At 35.3% G+C, this 14,735-nt stretch overlaps 1 long non-coding RNA gene across 1 annotated transcript; it reads left to right on the top strand.

Annotated features, from left to right (window-relative positions):
* Positions 1-1,600: 1,600 nt before the first annotated feature.
* On the top strand, positions 1,601-3,884 carry LOC134529968 (uncharacterized). The gene is made up of 3 exons (XR_010074761.1): positions 1,601-1,639; positions 2,957-3,073; positions 3,743-3,884. It is a non-coding gene; the product is annotated as an uncharacterized LOC134529968 (long non-coding RNA).
* The last annotated feature ends 10,851 nt before the right edge of the window (positions 3,885-14,735 follow it).

Raw genomic sequence — 14,735 nt, 5'->3', positions numbered from 1 at the left:
GGCAACGTTTCTTTCTTCATTTTCTAGAAATACTTCATCAATTAAATCAAGAAATTCCACAACAATTGGTTCTAATAACGCAGCCATCTTGAATTTTTTTTCCATATTTCACTCCGAGGGCCCTCGGAGTGTGGTTGCGCGTACACTCCAATATTCCTTCGTTTTTACTCGGTTTCATTCGGATATTACTTCGTTTTTACTCCGTTCTCGACTGTGCAATGAAAATTCCTCCACTCATACTCCACTCGCACTCGGAGAATTCTCGGAACGACTCTGCAAGCCGCCCTAACTTTTTCAAAATGAATTTACAAATTTTCCAATCAAATTTGTTTTTATTGTGTTTATCATTATGCATTAGGAAACATCTATTTAAAAAAAGTCAGAAGATATATTTCGAAGATAATATATTAAAAGTTTGTATTGATATTACCTTTTGAAACATATTAATTTGGAATTGGTAACTTGTTGACACTGGATGATTCATTTATGTAACTATCTCGTGTGCGTCTGTAAATAGATATAAAAAATCCATCTCAGCAAAGCCTACAGGCGTACGTAGATTTCAAAGTGGAAGTGATTTGAAGATTTTTACAAACTCCTGGAACATTTAAAAAACTTAATGTACATAACATCCTTTTATAGACATGTTAAACAATATTAAAAAATGTCCGACTAAACATTTTCTTGCATTCCAGACAGCGAAACTATTTTTAATGTTTTTTCTCAACTCAATGCATTCAGCATTTAGGGCGGCTTGCAGAGTCGTTCCGAGAATTCTCCGAGTGCGAGTGGAGTTTGAGTGGAGGAATTTTCATTGCACAGTCGAGAACGGAGTAAAAACGAAGTAATATCCGAATGAAACCGAGTAAAAACGAAGGATAGTTGGAGTGTACGCGCAGCCACACTCCGAGGGCCCTCGGAGTGAAATATGGAAAAAAATTCAAGATGGCTGCGTTATTAGAACCAATTGTTGTGGAATTTCTTGATTTAATTGATGAAGTATTTCTAGAAAATGAAGAAAGAAACGTTGCCAGGGACCCACGTCGGTATTTGAGGGATTTTAAAAATCCACTGGAGTGGTTTAGTGACGTGCTGTTCAGACGACGATATCGTTTTACCAAGGATCTTGTTCGGCATCACATTCTGCCTTTGCTAGTGTTTGAAGAACCACGGAGTCGTCGAATATTACCGCTACCGCCTGTCCTGCAGCTGCTAATTGTCTTGCGATTTTACGCAACAGGCACTTTCCAGGTAAGCAGTCAGAAATCATAGTTACTAACCAATACCTTTTGTTTACAATAATACCATCTCTCACTCTTTGCCTAGGTTAGCCGATTGTGCACTTCAGTATGTGGTGTTTAATTTGTGGTTTGCATAGGCACATATCGGTGCAATGTGAAATACTATTTACAGATGGTGGCAGGCGAGTTAACAGGCGTTAGCGAGTCCACAGTTTCCCGAATGATCAGACGTATCTCTGTCGGCTTAGCGCAACATACTCTACATCTGATACGGTTTCCCACTGGCGATGAATTTCGATTGAACAAGCTACGATTTTAACACTTTCCCGGTGTTACAGGAGTGACTGCGCCCACATAAAAATCAAAAGCCCCGGCGGTGCTCGGGGGGAAGTATACAGGTACGTAGGTAAACATTGTTAAGGCATGTTGAAACATGTTTCGTGACAGACCTTAATATGAAATGTGAATTGTGAGATAAATTGAAATAATTTATCTAGTTTGTATTTATTTCAATATTTAATACAATATTCATGTTAGCACATAGTTCTTTCATGTAGGTAGCTTGATTGTAAAGTATTTCAATTTGTCAAGGGCATTTTCTTGAATCTGGTAATTCTAAAAGCCACCCTTTAATATGTAAAATTAAAATCCTCAAATTATTGTGTCAATTTCTTGACATTTTTTTACTATCGAATTAAATTGATACCTTACGTAGCTTTGAGTATTTTATAGCTTTTACAAGTTGTAAGGATGTGTGTATGATATTAAGAAAAAGGTCTGTTTTGCAAGGTTAGGTACATGTAAATAACCTGGAAATAGTGTTATTGGTTAAGTCACCTACATGGTAATTATTCCATATCACCTTACCAAGTTCATTCCTTGGCTTTGAATTCATCATTTGGTACATAATGCTGTTTTAAATTACTATGTCAAAAGATCCTTGACATTAAATCTAGAATTTTGCTATACAAACAAATTATGTCTCTGGTCTTGTGGAAATGCCTTTTTTGTGTGTGTTGACACACACACACACACACACATATATATATATATATATATATATTAGATCATAATTAATTGTTACATGACAAGTGTTTTTTTTTTGTCCATTACCTAGTGACATAGTAATTGAAAACAGCAAACTTCAATTATCTAAGGATCAATGTATACAGGATCCTGCCATCAGGATCAAAGGAAAAACTTGGATATGTGATACAGAACTTAAACCTCATACTATCCATTCTTTCTAATGTATAGCATTGTTAACATAGCTAACCAACTGTTCACTTGTATTCATGATTTGTTGACATGGCCAATGTAACCAACTGATCTCACCATTTACACTAATATTTGTGTAGGTACATAAGGTGTAATAGTATGTTCTAAAAGTATGATTTTAAGAAAATGTAAATGTGAGGAAATATTTAAAAAAAAAAAGTGGAATTGTAAGTTTTTTTACTGAAAACAGACTGTTCTTCAGAATAACATCAAATTGTTGGTGGACAGGTGTGACATTCGCTCCAATCTTTGCTCAGGGAAGCATAATGTGCCTTACCCAAATTATTCCAGTAGTGGGAGTGGCACTTTCTGGTATATGTTTAAACTTTATACACATATATAAATAGCTGTCACAATTGTATGTACTACTAGTAACTAGAAAAACATGGTTAGTTTGAAACAATTTGTGTTTATGATATTCTTGAAATGTTCTCTAGCTTATTCGAAGATGGGCGTGTGCAGGGACTGCTGCTGGGAGACAGTGGTTACCCACAGTTGCCATACCTGTTCATGCCCATACCAGAGCAGCCAGTCCGTACAGATGCAGAGCAGAGGTATGACATAGTTCATAACAACATTAACAGCATTTTTATAGCTGCAAGTGTGATTAAATTAAATAATGTGAAATACATATAATATATTGTTTTCAAATGTGTCATAACTGGACTAATCTCCATATACTAACTCTTAAAGCTCGCAACAAAATTTGTTGCTCCAACACCTTAGCTTTACTCATTTCTAAACTTCAACGTAATTGTTTTGGCAAAGTAAAATATGGTGCAAATAGACACCAGCAAAGTTTTTAAGTGCAAACATCTATTATTGTAAAACCACCAAGCAAGGGAAAAACATTTTCTTCTACAGCCAGATCGTTATTGTTATGAACATATTTTCAATTATTGTTAATTTAATGTTACATTTTGGAAATTATATTAGATAGTTAATCTATACATACAAATATATGTTTACACACACACACACACACACATATATATATATATATATATATATATATATATATATATATATGGTATTAATACATTTTTTGAAAGTTATTTGCACTAGGGAAGATTAATTTAAAACTTTTGTGACATTCGCCATTGCTGGTTTCAACTGTGATATTAAGGTTGTCTCTATTGATTACAGTGTGAACCAGCATGTTTTACATGTGTATAATGTACATATTATGTGTAGTAATGATACACATTAAGGTAATCACACAGGTACTCATGGCTCATGCTCGGACGAGGAATCTGGTGGAAAGGATGTTCAGTGTTTGGAAGCAGCGCTTTCCCTGCTTGCAGCTTGTTTTACGAAACAAGCTGCAGACAACAGCAGCTATCATTGTTGCCTGTGCCATTTGTCACAACATTGGTATCAGGCACAATGATTATGTGGAAGAAGATGAGCTGCAAGTGAGAAGTGTTTTGTTATATATTATTAATTAGTATTGGCGACACCTGGGATTTCTTCCCTGTAACTTAGTGTATTATTTGCAAATGAAGTGCATAAAACAAATACTTGTTCAGTTTGTGAATTGCAATGATGTTTATTACATATTACTTCCTCTTTGAAAATACAAATGCTTTTGTACCTATAATGTGATATATAAACAGCTATAAAATAGGAACACTGCACAAATATTTAAAAAGGCAATGGCAATAAACATTGAAGCCAACTAGACATCTTGGCAGCCAAGGTCTACTGGCGAAATCCACCTGAAGAAATCTGCAAATGAGGGGCTCGACTGGTGCTACATTACTGAAGGCAAACCATAGCATGCCAGATGAAAAGCTTTTTGCTGTATTTTTCTGATGGTGTCTTCTGTTGTTTATACACAACTTGCGTGTGTATATGTGTGTGAGAGTACGTGCGTGCAAGTGCGTGCGTGCGTGTGTGTAAAACAAACATGTTTTATAATTGAAACAAAGCTAAGGTAGAGACCATTTACACTATAGTAATGATAATGTACCTATAAACAATTATTGCCTGCATTGTAATATATTGATTGGTTTGTTACAGGCCAACAATGATGTGCCAATCCCACCAGTTCCTCTCCGACATGGGCGCGCATGGCCATCAGGAACGAGTTCATCATCCGGCATTTCAATAAGCTGTTTTAAAATGATTTTTACACACATTGTTTTACGTGGGTTTTTGAATTCAGTGACCATGATCGTACCGTTTAATATTAGGTTTGTTTGGCTGGAATGAATATTTTATGATTTTTGCACTCATTGTTATGGCTACTTATGAATAATTCAATGATATATCTTCATTTGTTGCTAAGCCATTCCATTGCATTTCCTTTAATCCTTCACATACCTACAGGCCCTGGCATTTTGTTTCCAACTTGTAAACAAATGTCAATTAAATGAAGAAATTTTACATGAACTTTCTAATAATGCAGCCTTTTACAAATGTCTGAGTAAAGAAGTACATTGGTTTATATTTTTGCTTTTTGATTCTTTTGTATTTTAACTTGATGAAATAGGTAATGTTTTGTTAAAAGTATTATTGTGCAAACATATTTATGTTGTCTCAAGTTTCATTTTGTTCACTTACCTATGATATAGGATTGTATTGCAGGATCTTATTTCATTTTACTTTTGTTTAGTCAAAATGGTTTATATCTTAAGAAAGAAAAGTAATATAAAATATATTTGTTTAAAAACATGTAGATATACAGGTGTGGTGAAAATGGGTAGGAAACTGTGAATTCAACTATGTATTATGCAAAAACATTGGGTATCAGTGGGTAAAAACTGGTTTCATGATTGAAATACTCTCATTGTGTTGGGTAAGAATGTTTCCAAATGGAACATTGAAAATTAGTTGATTGTCTTGCAGTTCCTGTTGCTGCCGCCAGTCGTGGCTCCACTCAGTGCTCGGTGCTGCGAGTTCCAGCCCCTCGTGTGCCAGCTGTGTGCAGATCAGTTAGTGGTCATGACCAGGAACATTCATACATGCAGGAATTACATCATATTGAAGATAATTTATTATTTAATGATTTTGCATGTTATTTAGACAAACACATTTCAGGGAAATTGTGGGCAAACTTTGCCTAGGCTTGTAGTAAGCACTCATGTGGTTTACCACTGAACTACCCTTGTTTGTTTAAAAAAAATAAAAATATTCTTCTACAATGTTTTTTATTTTTGACAAGAAGTGTAAAGTTATGAAAATACAAAAGTACAGCTACAAATCTTTTAAATGCAATGCCAAAAGCAAAGATTTTACATTTTAAAATTTTTCTTGTTACAGTTGTTTTAATTGTTTAATAATCATGCATTAATACATAACAAGATAATATCAAGAAATATTGTTATGGAACCTATTGAACTATAACATTTTAATTTATATATATATAATTGATTGTGTAGTGTGTTATTTCTTGTGGCAACACTTTTTAAGTTGTTAATTTTATTCACGATCTTAGTATTTCAATACTATTAACACAAATCACAACATAGTACACAGTGTTAAAAGCCCTTCATAATTCTTGTACATTTCTGTCTGATGTTTCTCTGGAGACCTTTAGCCATATCTGTTTGAGATCTGATATTGACTGCTACTATGTATGTATTTCATGTATTTATAATATGGTTACAAAATACAAAATACTTTATGGTCACCTTTGCATGTTATTATTTATTTAAATTGTTACTTTTATTTAAATGCTCTGCCACACACATTAATTTATATTGCATGCCGTATGTAATTTCCATCAGATAAAACATTTCACGTACACATACATGTACATTACATACATATTTCACATACCACTACTTTATGTTTATTACTTTCAGTATGCATCTGAAAATGTTCAATTTCTGTGAGTTGATGTTTTTGGATTTTGAATTACGGGATGTGGTATTAATGTGTGTTTATTGACATGACTTTGGAAGAAACCTCGTCATGTGCTTTGCACCCCTTTGAGTAAACCTGTAATGTTATTGTAACTCATTCTGGCTCATACGTTTTGTGATTCAGCACACCCTGTTTTATTTTATATATATATATATATATATATATATATATTTGTACATATTTGTACATAAATAGTAAATACTTTTGTTTCCTTTTAATGGCCACTTCAAAGTCCTTTGATTTTCATAAGTGCTGTGGTCCAAGTGAAAAACTTTTATGTATAACATAACTGTCCAATTCATTGTTCATTTTGTTGACCTTTAAATTCAATTCATTTTGCCGTCTAACTTTGAACCTATGAAGTAAATATAAGTGGTGGTTTAAGTAAACACCAGGGCTACAAATTTTAGATAAACACTATGCTCATATTTGATGTGTGGTATCAGAGAATATTGTACAATTGGGATTAATCACTGAAATAACTAGGAACGAGATTTCACTTTGAAATTTGATAACACTAAAATATCAGTAGATACATTTAACGAAAACAAAATACATAAATGTACAAATGGATGGAAAAGTTAATTATGTTTCCCAAGTGAAGATTGACTTATTCGTCTCGATTTTCTCTTAATGGTGTTAACATTGTTGCATGTATTTAACAATGCTCCATTCACCAACTTTACGTAAAGTGAATAATCATTATTGCCACTGGGTAGGTAAGTTGATGACTCATGAGTGTGTGATGAAAAATAATATATGAAAAATACTACATCTGCTACGAATAAGTTGTTGGGTTTTAATTGCCATAGTTAATACAAACATGAAATTCTTAAAGCAACAATGCAATTGTCTGCTTTGTATGTAATATATTACTTCATAATAATATACCTACGTTATTTGGCATGCAATTGACTCTTGAAAATTATACACCCAAATACAAAATAAATGTTTTGTGTGAATTAGCAGCTGTAGTAGAGCATCGAGGCTGAAGAGTAGGAGCAACATCCTCACAAGAACTGTCTGAAGCTGGGTCTTCTGAAATATACAAAGAATGCAAATATGTTTTGTGAGGATGAGAAAAAAAATATAATCATCTGCTGTGAGATTAATGTTTAACAAATTTGCCTCTAAATTAAGAAGTTTATTGAGATATGCCAATTAGTATTCACCTTTATGGTTTGGGTTTGAAGATTCTATCACATCAATGTTAATTATTTAAAATTATACAACATCAGCCTATAATTTCTAAGTGCACGAATGAGATAGAATTCAACTAATGCATATAAATGTTCAATCTGAATTGGGTGTAGTATTAATCAAATATGATTGAAACATGCATTATAAAGTGTAATTTTGTAACCAGACTTCAGATTGATGGTGTCAGTCATTCCTAATGTTGACAACTACTACGTTATGTACTATGCCTCTTTTTCCCCATTACTTGTACAATATTCTGTTTGTTATCACTTACAATAAGTGGCTTTTGCACAATCAACCAACACAAACTATTTTGCCATCTACCCTTAGCAATGTGTTAGTTCTTCGGGGAACATGATGATAATATGATGCATTATTTGTACACAATTGTTACAAAAATACAATTAATTGTAATTATTTTCTTCACAATACTGGAATTATAATACCTACTTTCAATAGTCGTAAGCAATCTTTAATTTGTACATTAAGTAAAACAAATGATCTATTATTCAGAATCACTAAAAATTACAATAAATATGCAAGTTTCTTTCCTGTATTAGATAGCACAATAAAATTTAAAAAAAAAATACAACTATACATAACTTAATTTTTTTTTGTGGTTAATTATTATATTGTTTCAAGTTAGTTTTCTTTTTTCCTGAATTATATTTGTAAAGAAATTATTTACTAATTGTTAAATGTTGCATGTTGTGTGTATTGTTTTTGTTTTGTTGTCTTGTATTTTGTATTGTTTTGTTCTGTCTGTATGTATCTGTGTTTGTATCGTGCCTACCACCCAAGGCCATAAGCTGTAGGTAGGCACGCAACAAATATTAAATAAATAAAATAAATAATATATGTGGCATTTTAATGTATTTATCCTAACCATTTACTTTTAGGAATGAAAATTGTGTTCTGCAGAACAATCAAGCATCATTAGTACTCAAACCACCATTTTCTAATTTCTCAAATGTTTTCAGTCAGTACACTGGACATTTTGCTACTTTTGAATGAAGTGTGAGAACAGACACAATACAATATTCAAATAGTTGCCTTGGGCAGAAGTCTGAGGGACTGGTGCAGTTGAAGTAGCAGGAGCTGGATCACGAGGCACATCTTCCACAGCAGTCTCCTCTGGGACAGCAGCTGCCTCTTCCCCTGCAACAGCATCTCTGTCCCAGAGAAAACCAAGATTTTCCGTTAAGTGAGGCACTGCTGCATCAAATGCAGGCTTGCTGAGGATGAAATGTCCACCCCCTGTTCCCATTCTGTACCGGGATTCTGCAGCCAGCTCCTTCCTCCTCATCTTCATATTTTCCCAGCATATTTGTAGTGCAACGAAGTGCGCTATAAAAAAAATAACAAGCATAAATTCCTAAAATAGTGACTAAAGTTAAATATGCACTAGATATTTTAGTGTGTCCAACTTTCTTAATACTTAATTGTTAAAAGTTAAAGCTGAAATAATAACAAATAAATAAAAGTTTATTGAGTAAACGTTCAGTGTAATATCAAAGTTTATTCTTTCATCCAGATGGAATGATCTTGTACCGTATATATTGTATCTGTGGTACATGATGCTTGTTTTAATTTAGTACACTGAAGGAACCTGGACAAAACAAACTTATAGCATTTTAATGATAATAGTAAAATGCACATCAAGAAAATTATTCCCACAAGACCCCGAGATTGTTTTTTTGTGGCACCCAGGTTTTTATTAGCTTTAGGCTCTTTCAACACACTCAAGCATCGTGTAACACATGATCATGCCATCAAGATCAAGGAGTAAACTTGGATATGTGATATGGAATAATTACCCCGACACATGTTTAATTCAATTCAGTTGTGTACTAGCAAAATAATTGGTCACAGCTTGGGGTCATACATAATGATTGGTAAAATGATGAATTATCTAACGATTTTTATAATTTAAACTGGCATACATGTAGGAGTGTATGTTTTAACGCCAGTAGCAAGTAGCATACACATGTTGTTTGAAAAAAAGCAGTATTAATTTACAAACATACCTTTCTGTAGTGTGAAGTTAGGCCATTATACAAAAATTATTTCAGATAAGTACTTTAGTTCTAACCACCGATAAAACTATTGATTAAAATTGCGTACAAACCTGGCGATATTTTATCATGCATCTTTATTGAACCTAAACTTTACCTTTTGCACGAATTCTTGCGCATTGAATTCCGTCGCAACTTGCTCCCAGGCTTTCTTTTTTGCTGTCACTGATGTGACATCGCTTCGCTTGTTTTCAAGGCATTTATGATTATGTACTATCTTGCACAATATATCCTTTTCTTCAGTACTAAACTTTCTCATACCCATCGGGTGAATTTTTCAAAATTCAAAGAGTGAAGCGGGAAAACTCTATCGATGTTTCGGATGAAATCACCAACATAAAAAAGACAAAAATTACATTTACAAGGCGGTGAACATCGAGAGAAATATTTTTCCCCGTAAGCGTGTGGTAACAATTCCACTCGGCTTCGAGGAACCTCCATTTGACGACTCTGCAACGCACGGAGAAATCTCGAGTAATATCATTCAATTCTATCTCGAACTCCACTCACACTCCACTCGCACTCGGAGAATTCTCGGAGTTTTGAGGCGGGACTCTGCAAGCGGCCCTTAATGTCTAAACGAATTTAATATTGTACCTACTAAGTAGTTATGTAATTGTTTTCAACCTTCATTCACTACTTTTCATCCTTGCCACTAATACGTTGTCGTACAAAAATATCCTTTGGACAAAGGTTTAAGTTAATATTAAAATAAGGTAAAAATAAAATTCGATTAAATTTATACTTATTAACGTTATTGTTTTTTATAATTCCAACTTCGGTGTTTATTGTTCTTTTTATCAACAATTATTTCAGCTTGACGTCGTACCTCCATGTCTCTGGGTTAAAGCCCGGATCACAGCCCTGTCCGCAGCGCGCCGCGGCTTTGGGAATGACGTCACTTCCGCTCCGTGCGCGTGAGAGCAGTGCGCCGGCGTCCTTGTCTCCAGTCCCGTGCGAGCCACCTTCGAGGCTAGACGCGGCCGCGAGACGCTCCATAAACTCGCCGCTATTATCGCTTTTGGATTCTGTTCTATAGTGTGTATAATCTCTTTTATCGTTTTCTTTACCGTGTGCGTGAGTGTTGTTTTGTATCTGGCGTGTCCGCGGGCCAAAACACGTGGACTAACACAACTAGCCTGCACCGCACATTTCTCCAGCGCGCGACGTCCCTCGGCAGCTACACGGGCCGGACGGTCCACCCCTGCCTCCCCGCAGGAGGCTGCTCTACGCGAGAGAGCTGGCGCCGGGCAACACTAGAAAACGACCGAGCGACGTCCGCCACGTCTCCACGTATTCTACGGAGGCGGGTACGCGACATCGATTAAATTTATACTTATTAACGTTATATTTTTTATAATTCCAACTTCGGTTTTTATTGTTCTTTTTATCAACAATTATTTCAGCTTAACGTTTTAGGAAAAGTTTCTAGAGTTTTATAAAAATATTTTTTAAAAAAGTAACAACATTTTTAGATTTCTACCGTTTTTATTCCCACCCCACGCAGTAATGGTTTGTAACATAAAATTTACTTAGGAAAATATTTGCAACACTAAAAATGTAAACAAAAACAAAAATTAATTCCATAGAGTACATGATAATGAGCTTTTAATTATTCTCATATTCCATACCATAGTTTTCAAAATCCCTTGCAGCAATGGTTTGTATTATCAAGAATGTTCTTAGACAAAATGTATTGGATGAATATTATAAGATTTAAACACAGTTTGAACGGATTTTATGGTATGCCTAAGAAGGGAACTGTATGTGTTATTATACAACTCTTTTTTCAGTCCCTTGCAGCAATTTTTTGTGTAATCAAAAAATTTTCTACACATGTTTAAGATTAGAATTATTAAATTAATACAAAAATCGTACGGATCCGAAGTTGTGCCCTTGCTATGATTTTTTTTTCGTTCTCCAACTTTGGTTTTTTTAACCCCTTGCAATATTGGATTTTTAGATAAAAATGAAAAATTAACAAAAAATTTGAACGGATTTGGTAGTGTTTCTACTAAGGGCGTTATGAATTATTGTTAATAATTCGCCCCTATTTTTTGACCCCTTTCAGAAAACGTTTGTCTAACCCAAAAATGTTTTAGACATAAGTTTTAGATCAAAATCATAACAATACTACAAAAATCGCATAGATCCGCAGTTGTGCCTACATTGGGAGCTATGATTTTTTTTATTATCCTCAAACCCTTGTTTTATCAACCCCCTGCAGTTATGGTTGGTCGTATAAAAAAATAGCTAAGACCAAACTTCATTGCATTACTTGTACAAATTGTAATACGTTCAAGCGAATATGATATTTCTCATACCTACTGTGGGAGTTATAGCGATTTTTCAGGTTTTCGAAAAACCTTCCTCAATTCTACCACTTTGGTCAGATATTGCCTATTAACGAATTTGATCGAGATTTTCCACTTTCAGAATTTATTTATCAGTTTAGAAGTGATTGGTGAACAATTTAAGCAGTTATAGTGTCCACAAATTGTATTTGAGGTCTATGGACCATGAAACGAAAAACTATATAAAAATTTCCCATAATTCGCACCGTGGGTTCGGCTACAATAGGTAGTATTTACTTGAAATTTACCTAATAACAATCAATGTAAATCGTGTCAGTATTAATAAATATGCCGTGAAAGAAATTTCATGAAACGTTGCGTATAGAATTAGGATTAAAAGTAATGCGTACTACATAAAATATAAAAATTCATTCTAAAGGTAAAATCGTTCATTCGTCTAGCTCTGCAAATTATGTGTAAACAGTTTTGGGGGAGCTTTGTTTAAATCATATTTTAAATAATAATATTACTCAAAATAAATTATTAAAATTTTACGTTTGTTTTGTTTTACATGAAATCTTAAAACATCGACAAATGTGCATTTGGAAAAAGAAGGGGAGGAAAGTATTTTCAGTACATAGTTGTAAGTTTGTATTGTAAAAGTAAATACGCAAGGAAAACATTTTAAATTAATCTGTTTGTAAATACCAAACTGAATTTTCCTTATGTGTGGTTGACCTGAAATTGGTGAAGAAACATGTTAAGCAAAGATGTAACTCGTTGGATCACATACTGTAGAACGAAATGTATTGATATCATTAGTTTTGCATGGATTTAACACAAAATTACATAAATTAAATATGATGTATTTGTTTGACATCGTACGGCCGAAGGCCACCCCAAAGCCCGACCTGCACTCGGCTCCGCTAACGGAAAGCGCCCCTAGCCATGGCCCACCCGAGTCAAGTGAGCGGACCGCAGCCCAAGGTAGAGAATAGCGAACCATTTTTAATTACGCATGCAACGCAACCCCCGTGCCTATAAAATCCCCCACATAATAATACAGTAAGCAAAAACAAACAAAAGCCCTTAATTAATAAAGTGCGACATAGGAGTGCCCGGCTCACTCACGTGTAGTTTTCCGCTAAAACAGCTGTGAGTGCAACCCTTGCGGCCTTCAGCCTAATTTCAGTAGGGAAACGTGTGACGTAACTCAAACCACCCTAAATTAGCATTATCGTTCGCCACTGGAGTAGTTTTCAAGAAACAGACAGTCTCCAGCTTGACTCTAATATTCAAACTTATTTTAGACAAACTTATTAAATGTCATTTCTATAACATATATAGATATTAGATTAATCATTATGTTTTATTATGTGAATTTAGAGCCACTTAAATTTAATTAATTATATAGATTTTTACGAATAACGGAACTTTAGAAACTCTGGCGCGACAGGGAGCTCACCCCTCCCCTCGCGCCAGGGCTGCACGCCAGTACAGCGCGACTCGCGTACCGGGACGGACGCACGTCCCACGGGGAGCCAGCATCTCTTTGTTTCATCCAACGTCCATCTGGTAATTATAGTCACAACCAAAACCTTTTTCTTTAATACTCCCCGTGTGCGCCCGGTCCTTTTTCCGGTGTAGGGCCTAACCCAGCCGCATCAATTTAACACTCCCCACACAAAGCATTACGTGGGGCCGTGCAGTATTCGGTACGGGCCGTCTCCCGCCACCCCAGAACTTTATTTAATCGCCTAGTGCACAGGCACAGGCTACCTTCAAGAGTAAACGTGTATTAATTTAGTAGCGAGCCGCGGTCCACACAGGTGGGCCCGCGCGTCGCCAATTACAGATTACGAAATTAGCCGATGCTAATTGAACACTCTCCCTCGACTGCAACTGGCGTGAGGACTTAAGTAAACGCACGTAGAGGCACGCAGGTGCCAACGTGTGCAGTGTAACCGTGTACTTAAAAGCACCACAGAGTGCCGTTTTATCAAGTGTAATTGTAATAATAGTGTAATCAAAACTTCTACGTGTTCCGACGCCCCATTGGCAGTCATGTACCGCCGAGTAAACCTCGCGCCCAATGTAATGAACCAGTGTCAATTGTGAACAATAAAAGTCCACCCCGCACCCCCCGTGCGCGACGTGCGACCCGTAGAACAACCAACAGTGTATGTAAATTAATTTAAACAACCCGAACCAATCAGGAAACAAATTTCACCACCGCCGACGGTTCTAGCGGACCACGCTGGGGCAACGAACCCACGACCATCACACGGTTAGACACCGAGCTAGCCTGGCGCCCTCCCGGAGCAGAAAACGCTAAGAAAATCAGACACCCCGCTAGGACCTGCGCCCGATCTCGAACACGAGACCGCGGCTGACGGCATGTTAAGTAACATAACAAGTATGCTGACAATATTTTAGTGTTCTAGTCGTATTGTTTTAAATGGAAAATTACCATGTTAGGTTTAGCCATTGTTTTAATTTAAAATCGTAATTTTTCAGAGTACACCATCGTGCCAGTTATCAATTGTAATATGTGGACATAGTTTGACATTGTCTGCAGTCTTGTTGTAAACGAAATACGTTAAACAAATTTTCTGGGCATAAAATTTCATAAACTGTAATTCAATTTCTGTGTTATAATAATCACATGATAAAGAAAGATAAAAAAAAAATGGGTGCGTGTACTTAGGTACGCGCATGAGAAGTTATACTTCTTTGGCATCATTAAAAAATTATTTTTAATTGCATGCAAAAATAGT

Source organism: Bacillus rossius, chromosome 2 (assembly GCF_032445375.1).
Source record: "Bacillus rossius redtenbacheri isolate Brsri chromosome 2, Brsri_v3, whole genome shotgun sequence".
Lineage (NCBI taxonomy): Eukaryota > Metazoa > Arthropoda > Insecta > Phasmatodea > Bacillidae > Bacillus > Bacillus rossius.
The sequence above is the reverse complement of the archived record's forward strand: the minus strand, read 5'-3'. Positions and strand labels throughout refer to the sequence as shown.